The sequence below is a fragment of the Psammomys obesus genome, unplaced genomic scaffold, assembly GCF_907164565.1.
Source record: "Psammomys obesus unplaced genomic scaffold, mPsaObe1.curated_primary_1811, whole genome shotgun sequence".
NCBI lineage: Eukaryota > Metazoa > Chordata > Mammalia > Rodentia > Muridae > Psammomys > Psammomys obesus.
Genome location: NW_026594428.1, coordinates 18,351,477 through 18,363,849, shown reverse-complemented (window position 1 = coordinate 18,363,849; position 12,373 = coordinate 18,351,477).

Sequence of the window (12,373 nt, the reverse complement as noted above, 5' to 3'; positions counted from 1 at the left end):
GATCTATATGTGGTTTAAATTTTATCAATGTTTCTTTTACAAATGTGGGTGCTCTTGTATTTGGGGCATAGATGTTCAGGATTGTGATGTCTTCCTGGTGGAATTTTCCCTTGATGAGTATGAAGTGTCCTTCCCCACCTCTTTTTATTAATTTTGGTTGAAAGTCTATTTTGTCAGATATTAGAATGGCTACTCCTGCTTGTTTCTTGGGTCCATTTGCTTGGAAAGTCATCTTCCAACCTTTTACCCTCAGGTAATGTCTATCTTTGTGCCTTAGATGTGTTTCTTGTATGCAACAGATTGCTGGGTGTTCTTTGTGTATCCATTCTGTTAATCTGTGTCTTTTTACTGGAGAGTTGAGTCCATTGATATCGAGAGAGATTAATGATCTAAGTAGCTGTTAGATCCTTTGATTTTGATGTTGGCTGTGGTCATAAGGTTGTGTGCTTGGTTGCTTTTTGTTTTGCTGTAGTAAGGTTAATTATTTCCTGTGTTTTCTTGACAGAAGCTAATTTTCTTGGGTTGTATTTTCCCTTCCAGTATCTTCTGTAATGCTGGATTTATGTGTAGGTATTGTTGAAATTTGTTTTTGTCCTTGAATATCTTGTTTTCTCCGTCTATGAGGACTGAGAGTTTTGCAGGGTATAGTAGCCTGGGTTGACATCTGTGTTCTCTTAGGGTCTGCATGATATCTGTCCAGGCCCTTCTGGCTTTCATAGTTTCTGTTGAAAAGTCAGGTGTGATTCTAATGGGTTTGCCTCTATATGTTACTTGGCCTTTTTCCCTTGCAGCTTTTATTATTTTTCCTTTGTTCTGTATATTTACTGTTTTGATTATTATGTGGCGGGAGGATTTTCTTTTCTGGTCAAATTTGTTGGGTGTTCTGTAGGCCTCATGTATCCTTATTGGCCTCTCCTTTAACTTGGGGAAATTTTCTTCAATGATTTTGTTGAAAATATTTTCTGGGCCTTGGAGAAGGGAGTCTTCTTTTTCCTCTATTCCTATTATTCTTAGGTTTTGTCTTTTCATATTGTCTTGGATTTCTTGCACGGTCTGTGTCAGGAATTTTTTGGATTTCACATTTTCTTTGACAGATACATTGATTTCTTCCATTGTATCTTCTACACCTGAGATTCTTTCTTCCATTTCTTGTATTCTGTTGGTTATGCTTACCTCTGTAGTTCTTGTTTTCTTCCCTAAATTTTTCCTCTCCATTATTTCCTCCATTTGTGTTTTCTTTAATTTTTCTAGTTCTATCTTCAGGTCTTGAGTTGTTTTGTTTACTTCCTTCACCTGTCTGATTGTATTTTCCTCTTTTTCTTTTATTTCCTTCAACTCTGTCTCTTTTATTTCTTTCAGTGATTTAATTATTTCTTCTCTGAAGGCCACAAGCTGTTTGGCTGCATCTTCCCGTATTTCTTCACGGATGGCCCTAATCTGCTTGTCTTTATCTTCCTCCATTTCTTTACGATAGTCATGATCTGTTTGGTTTTATCTTCCTCTAATTCTTTACGTATTTTATTTGTTTCCTTTATTATTCTCTTCATCAACATAGATGTAAGGTCATCTTCTTGATTTTCTATTATGCTGCATTGTTCAGGGCTGTTCGCCTCTGGATGGCTGGGTTCTGGAGATGCCATATTGCTCTATCTTTTGTTGGTTGAGCCTTTACGCTGACCTCTACCCATTGGGCTGATTTAGGTGTTGGCTATTAGTTTCTGTGCTTCCTCGAGTCCTGAGGTAGGGAGTATCCCCTTGGCCGGAAGATGATTTTTCCTATAGGAGTCCTTCTCTGCTTTTTGGTTATAGTCATTGTATGGCCAGTGTTTCTCATGTTTGCCACTGCTCACCTCAGGTTTATAGCCCTGAGTAGTAGCTGTGGTCTATGTTAGGCAGGGGGGGAACTCCTCTTACCCATAGAATTTCTCAAGACAGCTGCCCCACTGCTGGGTTTCTTGTTATAAATTTAGTGTGCTGCTGCTCACTAAATTTCCATGTACAGTCCTCTTGAAGAAACTGCTGATTCCCTAGCTGTGGGGTTTTCTTGCAACAGGGAAACTCAGTCTGTTATCCTGGGGCGCACAGTTCTGTCCAGGAATGTGGGAGGTGCACTCAGCAAGTCTCTGGGCCAGAGGCTGATTGCTCCGCTCTGGTCCTGGAGAATGTGCACCTAGGTTGAGTTGGCGCCTGGGGGCACTGTTCTGGTCTGGAGGCTGGGTGCCTCACTCTGGACCAGAAGCTGTGTGTCTATGTCTGGGATGGTGGCTGCAGGCACCGCTCTGGTCCAGATGCTGTGGGTGCCGCCCCCCTGAAGGATCAGGGATTCCCACAGTTTTGGCAGTCCAGCCAGGGACAACTGGCCGATCCCTGGCACAGTATCCGAGGGCTGCTGTAATGGCTCTTCGGCTCCTGCAGGTCCGAGGATGCAGCTGTGTGTCCCAGTGCCCCAGGGGACATCAACAATGGCGGCAGAGCACAGCGCTCCTGCCTGCACTAGAGTCTGTGTGAGTCCAGGAAGTGTTTTGGTGCTGGGTGTCCTAAGCGTTAGAGCTGCTGACCCCCTCTGCTGGGGGTTTCCTCCTGCCAGAGACACGCAGTCTGGTGCCCTGGTGCCCTGGTGCCCACAGTTCTATCTGAGGCGGGAATCATGCGCGCAGGCAGTGCTCCGTGCAGGTGCCTGTGTCCCAGCTCTGAGTCCGGGCTGGCTCTTGGGGCACCCGCGGAACCTGAGTCTTTTCCAGGGGATGTCTGGGTAACCTGGGGTCGGTCCCAATTGTTTCCTGCTCCATGGGGTTATCTCTCGACTGGGAAATCCAGTCTATGGTGCTGTGGGCCCACAGTTCAGTCTGGGACCGTCACCAGTTCACGCTGGCATGTAGCCCTGGGCTGACGACCAAGCGCCTGGCGGAACCGGGATCTCTTTCGCATTTAGCCAGGTGAGTTAAAGCTGATTGAATCCCCCACCGTGGGGTATCCTCTCACCTGTGAAACACAATCACTTGTGTTTTATGGCTGTGAGTTCTGATTGCTGGTCACTGTGCCAATCCTGCTGTGCTGCTCCTCAGAATGAGAGTCCTCCCGGCGCTGCCATCTTGCCCCACCCCTCTATTGCTGACTCTTAAAAGCAAATATGCTTGAATGTTACGTGTTTGTGAATTTCATAATTAAAAAAGCATTCTCCCAAGAATTTCCCGCTAAATCTATGCCTCCCATATATTGACAGTAGTTGTAAAGGTGTTTCTTATTTGGGAAATCAGAAAACAAAGACGCAGATGGGACTGGCTTCACCGAGAGATGACCAGTTTTCTACTCACTACTGTTTCTGGGTTGTCAGATATTTAGTATTCCATAAACCATTGACTAATTGGAACTATGTAATAAAAATATGTTCAGAGAAATCTGTTTCAGACATTCTATTTTTTTTTTCTGACCATATATTTTGGTCTTGAATAGAAGTATGTGAAGCTTTAAACTATTCTATAGCTCTGAAGGGCCTGGCTGGAAATAGCAACAATCTCTTTTGTGTAACCCAAAGCATAGAAAGAGTCTTTTTAACCTCTGTAGAATAGGTGTTCCTGACACATCTCAGATAAACCTAAGTGTGCTCTCTCCATCAGGATTCTCAGAAATGTGCTAAATAAAACTTGGCAACAAATCTTATAATATTTATTTATGTGCTTTGACCACAAATACGACAATGTGTTTAGGGCCCTTTTCACATAGCATGCACTGCCTCTGGATACGGATAGCTGGCTGAAGTGCCCCTGTGCCAATATATCAGGAGATACTGATAGCCCTGACCCTGAATTACAATAGATTCTCTGTAATGGAAGTTTTGGTTTCCTTAAAAACTCACTTATGTTTTTGTTATAACCCCAAGTGTGCGATTTTAGTTTGTCCACAGCTGATTATTGCTAGTGCAGGGGCATGGTCTCTGGAATTATTTGAATTCTGAAGACTTTGAGGGGTATCAACATGATATCCCAGAGGAAGAAGGCTGCTTGAAGGAGGTGGAGGAGGACTGCTTGCTGCACTTGCTGGCTAGCTGGTTTGCTGGTTACCTGGAATTCTGGATATCCTGACAACTGAGATTGTTATTGCTTCCTGAAAGAACCCTACAACCCTAACCAGCCAGAAGAAGTAAAGAGGGCTACATCCCCTTTCCTTCCAACCTTCTCTTTCCCTACCTGGGGTTGGGAGGTTGGAAGGGAGGTATAAGCGTTAAGAAACCCCCAAATAGTTTGAAAAACTAGTGTCTACAGGTGGTGCCCAACATGGGATGCCACTTGTTGGCATTACTTTTTAAAACTATTTGATTTTGGTTTCTTATGCCTCTTTCTCCTTACTCCATCCTAATCCCTTCCAACACCTCAACACCAGGTACAAGAGAAAGAAGGTTTAATGGGAGGAGAGGGCATAGTTTTCCTTTGTTACTTCCTGCTTTTTAGGGTCATAAGTTTCCTTGGGGCAAGTCCAATCCTTATTTCAGGATATCTCTGACTTCTTATCAAACTGTATCAACAACAACCAGGAGCAGCAGGGGGGAGCACCAGCAGCCTTCTTTCTCAGAGCTCCCCTTCTCTCGCTGGGTTCTGGCCTTTAGTCCCTGTCAGAGTCCTTAGAATTAAATTATCTGCAGCTGGCAAGATCCCCTCTCAGAGCTTGCATCAGGCAAATAGTTTGCTGCTGTGAGCAATCTGAATCAGTCCCATATCCCACACCTGGGATTAGAGACAAAAAACATATTTACATATCATAAAGTAAAACTTCCACAACACTTCCTTGGTCTGTTCTTTTGTTTTGGGGTATAAGGCCACTGCATTCTCTTACACAAAATTGCTTAAATTTTAATTTTTAAAATGCCTTTCAATGTTTTTGCTTATGTGCAAATATGTGTACTGAGACTATGTCTGGTGCCCATGGAAGCCACTAGAAGTCCCCTGAACCTGGAGTTACAGGCAATTGTGAGCCACCTGAAGTGGGTGCTGTGAACAGAAATGGTTCCTCTGCAAGACAACAAGTCTTAAATGCTGAGCCATTTCTCCATCTGTCTCCTACCCCTGGACTCTAACCGTCAGGAACACAGTCAGTGGTGTTTTCCTAGGCAGTCTTTCTTAGTGGGCATTAACGGGTCACAAAAGTAACCTGTGATTATTTACTATAGAGTAGGAAAGAGCATGTCAGTGTTACACAGTGCTCCATCAGCCCTCAAGGTCAGCATGTGTCCCTCAACACCTCATTCCTGCCTCTCTTCTTCCCTTTTGTTATGGGTTTTGAAGCTCTTCATATCAGGAGGTAGCTTCAGATTCTTGACCCCCTGGGTACATACCAGATTTGCATTGGATCCAATAAAACAACAAATATGGCAGTGTGGTAGACCTAAGCCTGGACCTACAGAGGTCTGACAAGTATCCACTCACTCTCATGCTCCTGGGATTTGCCATGACAAGACCAAGCCAGCCTGTTAGAGGATGGAAGACCTTATGTGGAAGAGCCAACTAGTCCTAGCTGACGTTAGATTCAACAGGTCTCTTATTAGCTACTTGCCTGCTGCAAGCATATACGCCAATCAAATTAAAATCCCCATGCAGGGAGCAGAACCAATCATCAAACTCAGAACTGATGAGTCTGACTTGCAGGCATGGAATTTGGAGGCATTTGTTTAATAATGAATAACTAACTGATATTCCTGACGAACAGTAAGCATTTAGTAAATACAGTTAATGTTTTCTGTTGTTAAGCCAGCTCACTAAATAAATCCTTGTTTTGCCACTTTGTGACTCCCTATCTTCCCTAATAAATCTTAATTTCGCAATGCACCATTCCATGTCTCCCACCCTATGACTCTCCTCTTGGGTTCCTTCAGAGCTTATCATCTGCTGAACACAGGCATTTGTCAGTTTTATAAATACCAACTAAGCCCATTTTCTGCTCCCCTTTCCCATCTAGAGCTAGAAAAGAAAGAAACCACAGAAATCCTTAACAGAATATACTAGATTCTTGGACCTGTGTTAAATCTTCACACCAAATGGAAGTGTGAGGCCACCACTGTTTGCTCCCAGCAACTATTTATCTCTGCTTCCCCCAGCACTGGTATTGCAAGCGTGCACAGACACACCCCATTGTTGTCACAAGCTCTCCTGCTCAAAGTCAGGTCCTCACTGTCCAGGGAGGCACTGTACCAACTGAGCTCTCTCGCCTGCTCCAGGCTCATTTCTCTTCTCTTAAAGAATTTTCCTTTGAAAATGAAACTGCAAGATGGATTACTGACACAATTAAATACAACACCACAAACATTCTGGCCATAAGTAGACATTGTTTGTTTGCTTTAATGAAGTAAAGAGAGATTAATTTTGGTTCATGTTTCTAGAGGCTAAAGCCAAAGAACGGGCTCCAATGGGCTTAAGGTGTCTGGGTGCCATCACGAGGACTGCAGATATTTTGGGAGCATTCAACAGCCAAACAAGTTTGTTGATTTTAACACCCTCATTTGAGATGTCTTTAGAAAGAAAAGCACTGTTTGTACAGGCAGTTTGGACTTCATCAGTCGTGTGGAGTTCTTTGCTCAGCTAGCAGAAAACTTAAACTAGATCCCAGGGTGAGAGATCTAGCTTGCCTTCTCTTGACCCTTCACAGTTTTCCTTTTTGTCCTGCCCCTTCTGAAGACTCAACACAGCCAGGCAGAGCAGATGCAAGTTTGACTATCAGGAAAGTATACTGGCTTGTTGAAGTTCTTGTGTATCTGAGGACACAGCGGACAAGCACAGCCAGTAGGAACGGGCCAGAATTTATTTGCAGCAAGGAAGAACCATTCTCAATGCAGAGCCCCTCAAATTAGGAAAGCAAGGGTCGGTTTACTGAAGGGAAACTACACATATTCTCACAGGAAAGAGTGACCTGCATGCAGAAACAGGCAAGCAAGTCAGCATGCACAGGTAAAGGTCAGGTGTCCATGCTCACATGGTGATGGATTCTGGAAGGCCTCTGGGTAAAAAAGTCCAGTATTAATAATGAACAAAGTTGACTGTAGGTCATGGAAACAGTGAGTCAGAGTGACTCAGTGATTTAGGCTTGTTTCTTGTTTCTCTGGAGGGCAATAACTGAAGCCAAAACAAACCCAAAGAGCTTTGTAGGAGAGTCAACAGTCCCTAGTTAATAGGCCCTCCTCCCTTCCTGCCTTGTCGCTGTAAATATAGGTCATTGTATGCAGCAGCTAACACTTCCAAGAGGAGGCTTCATGGGCACATATCATGCTCTCCCGGGAAAAGCACCAGCACTCAGGTTCTGCACCAGAACCCTCCAGAATCTACCTCCAAACTGGGCAGAGAAATCAAGGAGAAATGAGCCAAGGAGGAACTAGAGATGTTCACACGAAGCAAATAGTTTTCTACTAATGATGATGCTTTGGGCTATAACAGCCTAGTTACCAAGGAATCCCCCAAGGCAGAGGCCACATGGAGTTATCCCTCATGGAGATGTCCCAACTCTGGTTAAATAACCAGAGTTGCTTAATTCAGCAGTTTAATTAAGTCATCACAGGATGGGAGAAATGTTGAAGCTTTGAGAACCTTATATCACAACTCTATCTGGAGATGAAGTGAAGGCTGTTGAGTCCTTAGATATTCTTGAGTCCAGTTTGATCAGCATCTTTATACAAGAGATTAGAGCACAGGCACACACAGGCTGACCTTATGTAAACACAGATGGTCAGTCACCCATGCAACAAAACAAGAGCCTTCAGAAGAAACCAGACCTACTCACACGTTGATATTCAACCTTCCCTGCTTCCAGGACTGTGAGAAGCAAGTGTCTGTGGACCAAGTCTCCCAGCCTGTGCCATTTTGTTAGAGCAGCTGAGCAGACTCACTTTACTCCCATGTCCCAGGAGTTTTAACAGCTACTGAGTTCTTTATAGCGAGTCTGTTAACAGCTCTGGAGTTCTTTACAGTGAGTCTGAATGCTCACTGAACTGTCAGGGCCCTGCTGCTCTGTTGCTAGCCTGTCCTTTCTGTCCTCTCTGTATCCTGCTTATGCTCCTGCTGGCTGGTTTCTGATCAGTGGACTTGGCTCTGCACCTTTTCATCACTTGTTCTTTTCACAGATTTCATTTCCCAGCTCTTCCGTCTTTCATCTATTGAAACACATGAATCCTTTAGACTCACCCTGGGTACCATTTCCTTAAAGCCACAGTGAGTGAGATCACCCTACCATCCCTCCTGGGTCCCTAGGTAAAATTCCATGATACCCTCCCATCTGACTATTAAGATCCCATCCACCTCGAATGTGCCTGGTTGCCGCCCTCTTTGCTGCCACTCTCAAAGCTTCACTCATCTACTTCCCGTCTGTGTAGAACGGTGGGGCAAGCAGCATAATTTCACAAATGAGGGTAGAAGAAATGGCAGGCCTGACTGGAATACAGGCTCAAAAGTCAGGCCAGAAAACAGAAATGAAAACAGAAGTAGCAAACATGAATTAAAGTGATGCCAACCTTTGTATGACCCAGGGGAGAGTGAGAAGCTGGGAGGGAGCAACTCTGGAGAGAAGAGGGGAGCCACATCATACCGTAAATGGATCTACAGCTGATTAAGATGGAATTTCAGATGACTGTTCCAGAAGGAAAACATTTGATGCCCAGGGAGAATTCAACAGAAGCAACACTTGGAAGGCTGGCTGGCTGGAGTAGCTCTGAAGTGGTTTTACTCTGAGGCTTGTTTCTGAGATGTTCTAGTGGAGAATGAGCACCAGGACGGAGCAGGGAGCAGTATTCTGAGGGCTAACCCAAGCCCGGAAAACAACAGTTAACTGTGCCGATACACAGACTGCCCAGATCTGCTCTACTCAATCAAAGGCAGAACAGTTGTGTAATTGCCTTTCCGTTTCTTCCCTTGACTGTTTGACTAGGGTAAAAACTTAATTAGAGCCAAAATATGAGAAAAACAGGCACAAATGCTCGTTCTCTCCAGATCCCTGCAAAATCAGGATAGCATCCTCTTTCTCACTTCTTCATGAAGCAATGGTATGAGTTTGCAGAATCTGGTAGGGAGGTGGGTGGATTTTCTCTTAGAGCTTTTATTTTATGTGCATCTCTGTGCGCACATATGTGCTTGTGTATGTAGAAGCCAAAGAAAATCTTGGTTTTCATTCCTTAGCTATTATCCACCTCTGTTGGTTTTTTGTTTTGTTTTTTTCTTTTGTGCTTGGACAGGGATTCATTCTCTCACTGGCCGGGAGTTCGCCTTGTAATCTAGGCTGGCTGGATCTCTCAAACTCTAGAGATCCAGAGGAGATAGCCTTCCCAGCACAGCTATCACAAGCATGTGCAACCACACCCAACTTTTATTTGAGTTCCAGGACTGAAATGTGAGTCTTTGTCCTTGCCAAGCAAAAGCTTTATCATCTGAGACATCTCCTCAGCTCCCTTCCCCATTGAGTGTTAATCCAGCAAAGAATTAAGACCCTCCCCTTCTGTCTTCCCAGGCCTGTCACATATGAGTAAGGACTGCTGGGAGGAAGGGCAGCTGCTCACAAATGTCAAACTGTAGTTTTGGAGATAGATGTTGTGTAACAGCAGGACCAGGCAGATGCCCCCAGGCTGGGAAGCGGCTGTGGGTAACAAAAAGCCTGAGCGAACAAGCAAGCTGCTCTGAACTTGGTACCCTTGAATATAAGCAGTCAGGGAGCCCACACAAGGGATCTATGGAAGAAGGGCTCTCAGGAGAGGGGAGGCTGGATCAGGCACGGAGCTAAGGACACAAGCTGTCAATCAGCTCCTGCCAGGTCCCAGAGTACTTCTGCAGCATGAATCAGACCACAAGACCCATCCCTGCTAGTCCTTTGTCACTGGCAGTGATGCTAGGAGGTAGGGTAACTTCCCCCTAGGACAGGAGGAACATAAGTCAGAGAAAGGAACAATAGGGAGGTCTTAACTGTATTTTTCTGTCATGGCTGTTAGTACAAAGTGTATCTGACGTGTTGGGTGTTATTTCAGATTTTGAAGTATTTGCATATATATACATACCTATGCATGTACACACACACACACACACACACACACACACACATATCTTGGACATGAGACCCATGTTCAAATAAGAAACACATTTATGTTCACACATACTCTTTAAACAAAGCTCGAAGATAATTTTCTACAGTGTCTCTAAGTAAGGTCACATTTTGAAGTCCTGGGGCTTGGGACTCCAACACCCTGGAACTTGTTGGGGTAGAGGGAGAATGACTGTTCACCCCTGACTACAGCAAACACATTTCAACATTGTGTGGGGGGGTTGTATGTTGTGGAAGGAGGCTGCCCTGGATGGATGTGGCCTCATGTACTGCAAAGTCCAGCTAGAGAAGAGTGGTAAAAGACTACTGTATTTTATAGAGTGTGCATGTGTGCACACACAGTCTTCAGAACATCAACACTTGAGGAGCAATTAGTGACTGAAAACAGCTTAAGATCTGTTAGTTATCTTCACACTGTAGATTTGTTGCTAGAATGTGCAGATGGGAATTCTAGCGGCACTGGGATGGTCCCCCTGTGTGGCTCTGCTGCTGACTGGATGCTATCGAATTCCCTTTGCTTCACTTACCTTTCAATTTCTAGGGATTATTTTTTTTTAACCTAATTTTGTTTTAGATTATGCAATGAATAGCCTTTGGAATTTTTCTTTTCAAATTCTTGTCACTATCCCGTTGGGTAAGATTGAGAAAGTGGGCTAAAGGTACTTACCTTGTCGATTTGGGTTTCTGCCAATGCACGAATTTATCAGAGGTTGCAAAATGGCAATGTTTAAACTCCATCTTTTCTTATTCATAAACTGGAGAAGGTTCTGTTTATCACATCTCTGAGTGCACTCAGCAGGCATTTAGACAACTCAGGGCAGGAGGCTGAGTCTTTCTCTTGGCTTGCTGACTTTTACTACAATGTATCGGCTCTCAAGCATCCAGTACAGGCGACTGAGGAAGCTTCTTCTTCATCATCTGTCTGCATTGCTTTAAGCATATGCATTTAACATCTGATGCATTTCCGGACCATGGCATCTTGGGACAGTTTTAATTGGCATTTGTCTTATTATAAGCAAAGTGGAGCATCGTTCTGCCTGCCTGTGAGTCACCAGCATTCATTCTCCACAAACACTCTGCTTACATCTCCAGGTCTCGCTTGATTACTAGTGGAGGTCTTTTCTTTCTTTATTAGAACTTCTTCATGAATTAGGTTCACTGATATATATATATATTTCTTAATACATTAGCTGTCATTTTTACTTTATTCATAATTTTCTTTTTACCATATAGAAAGGGCAATGTGGGGGAAAGTCATAACATAACTTTAAAATATGTGTGAGGTTTTCAAAAGTAAAAAGGGAAAAGATAAAGGTTTTAAAGGTAATTAAATAGATTAGTTTCCCTTTTAAAAATTAATTATTTACTTTATATTCCTATTGCAGCTTTCCCCCTCTCTTCTCCTCCCAGTCACTTTCTCTCATCTCCCATTTCCCCCATCTACCTCTCCCCCCTTTCGTCTCAGAAAAAGGGAGTCCTCCTATGGATATTAACCAGCCTTGTCATGTCAAGTTGCAGAAAGACTAGGCAGCACAGTTAGGGGAAAAGGATTCAAAGACAGACAATGCAGTCAGAGACAGCACCTGCCCCTAATTTAGGAGTCCCACATGAAAACCCAGCTGCACAACTGTTACATATGTGCAGAAGGCCTAGGTTGGTACCATTCATGTTCTCTGGTAGGCAGTTCAGTCTCTCTGAGACCCAATAGATCCAGGTTAGTTGATTCTCTAGGTTTTCTTGTGGTGTCCTCGACCCCTCTGACTCCTTCAATCCTCCTTCCTCCTCTTTCACAGGATTCCCCAAGCTCCTTTTAGTGTTTGGCGGTGGGTCTCTGCATCAGTTTTCATCAGAGAGGCTGGGTAAAGCCTCTCTGATGGCACAGGAGACAACTTCCTGAACAGAACACCAACAGCTCAGGCTCTAAGATTTCTACTGGCTTAGTGAGGTGTCATTTTTACTGTGCACCAAGTTTTCAGTCAAGCGATTCTGTGTCTGGACTGTCTCTTCTCTTTGGAATCTATTTGTCTGAGCACCAACAGGAAGCTTTTTGAGTGTCAGAAGTGTCCTACTGTGTTTTAGTACCCGAGCAGTCTAGCTCCTCTCCATTGCTCTTCTTTCTCTGTGCTAGGCATGCCTGTTTGTTATTTCAGATGAACTGTATAATTAGACTCCCTGGCCTGTGGTGTTACATTATTACAAAAACTTCTCCTACATTCCAAGAGACTGGGACATTCACTGGACCTCCCAGCCAGACTTAATAACACATCTTGAGGTCACTTAAGACTTAAAAACTGCTATCCTACTGTGCACT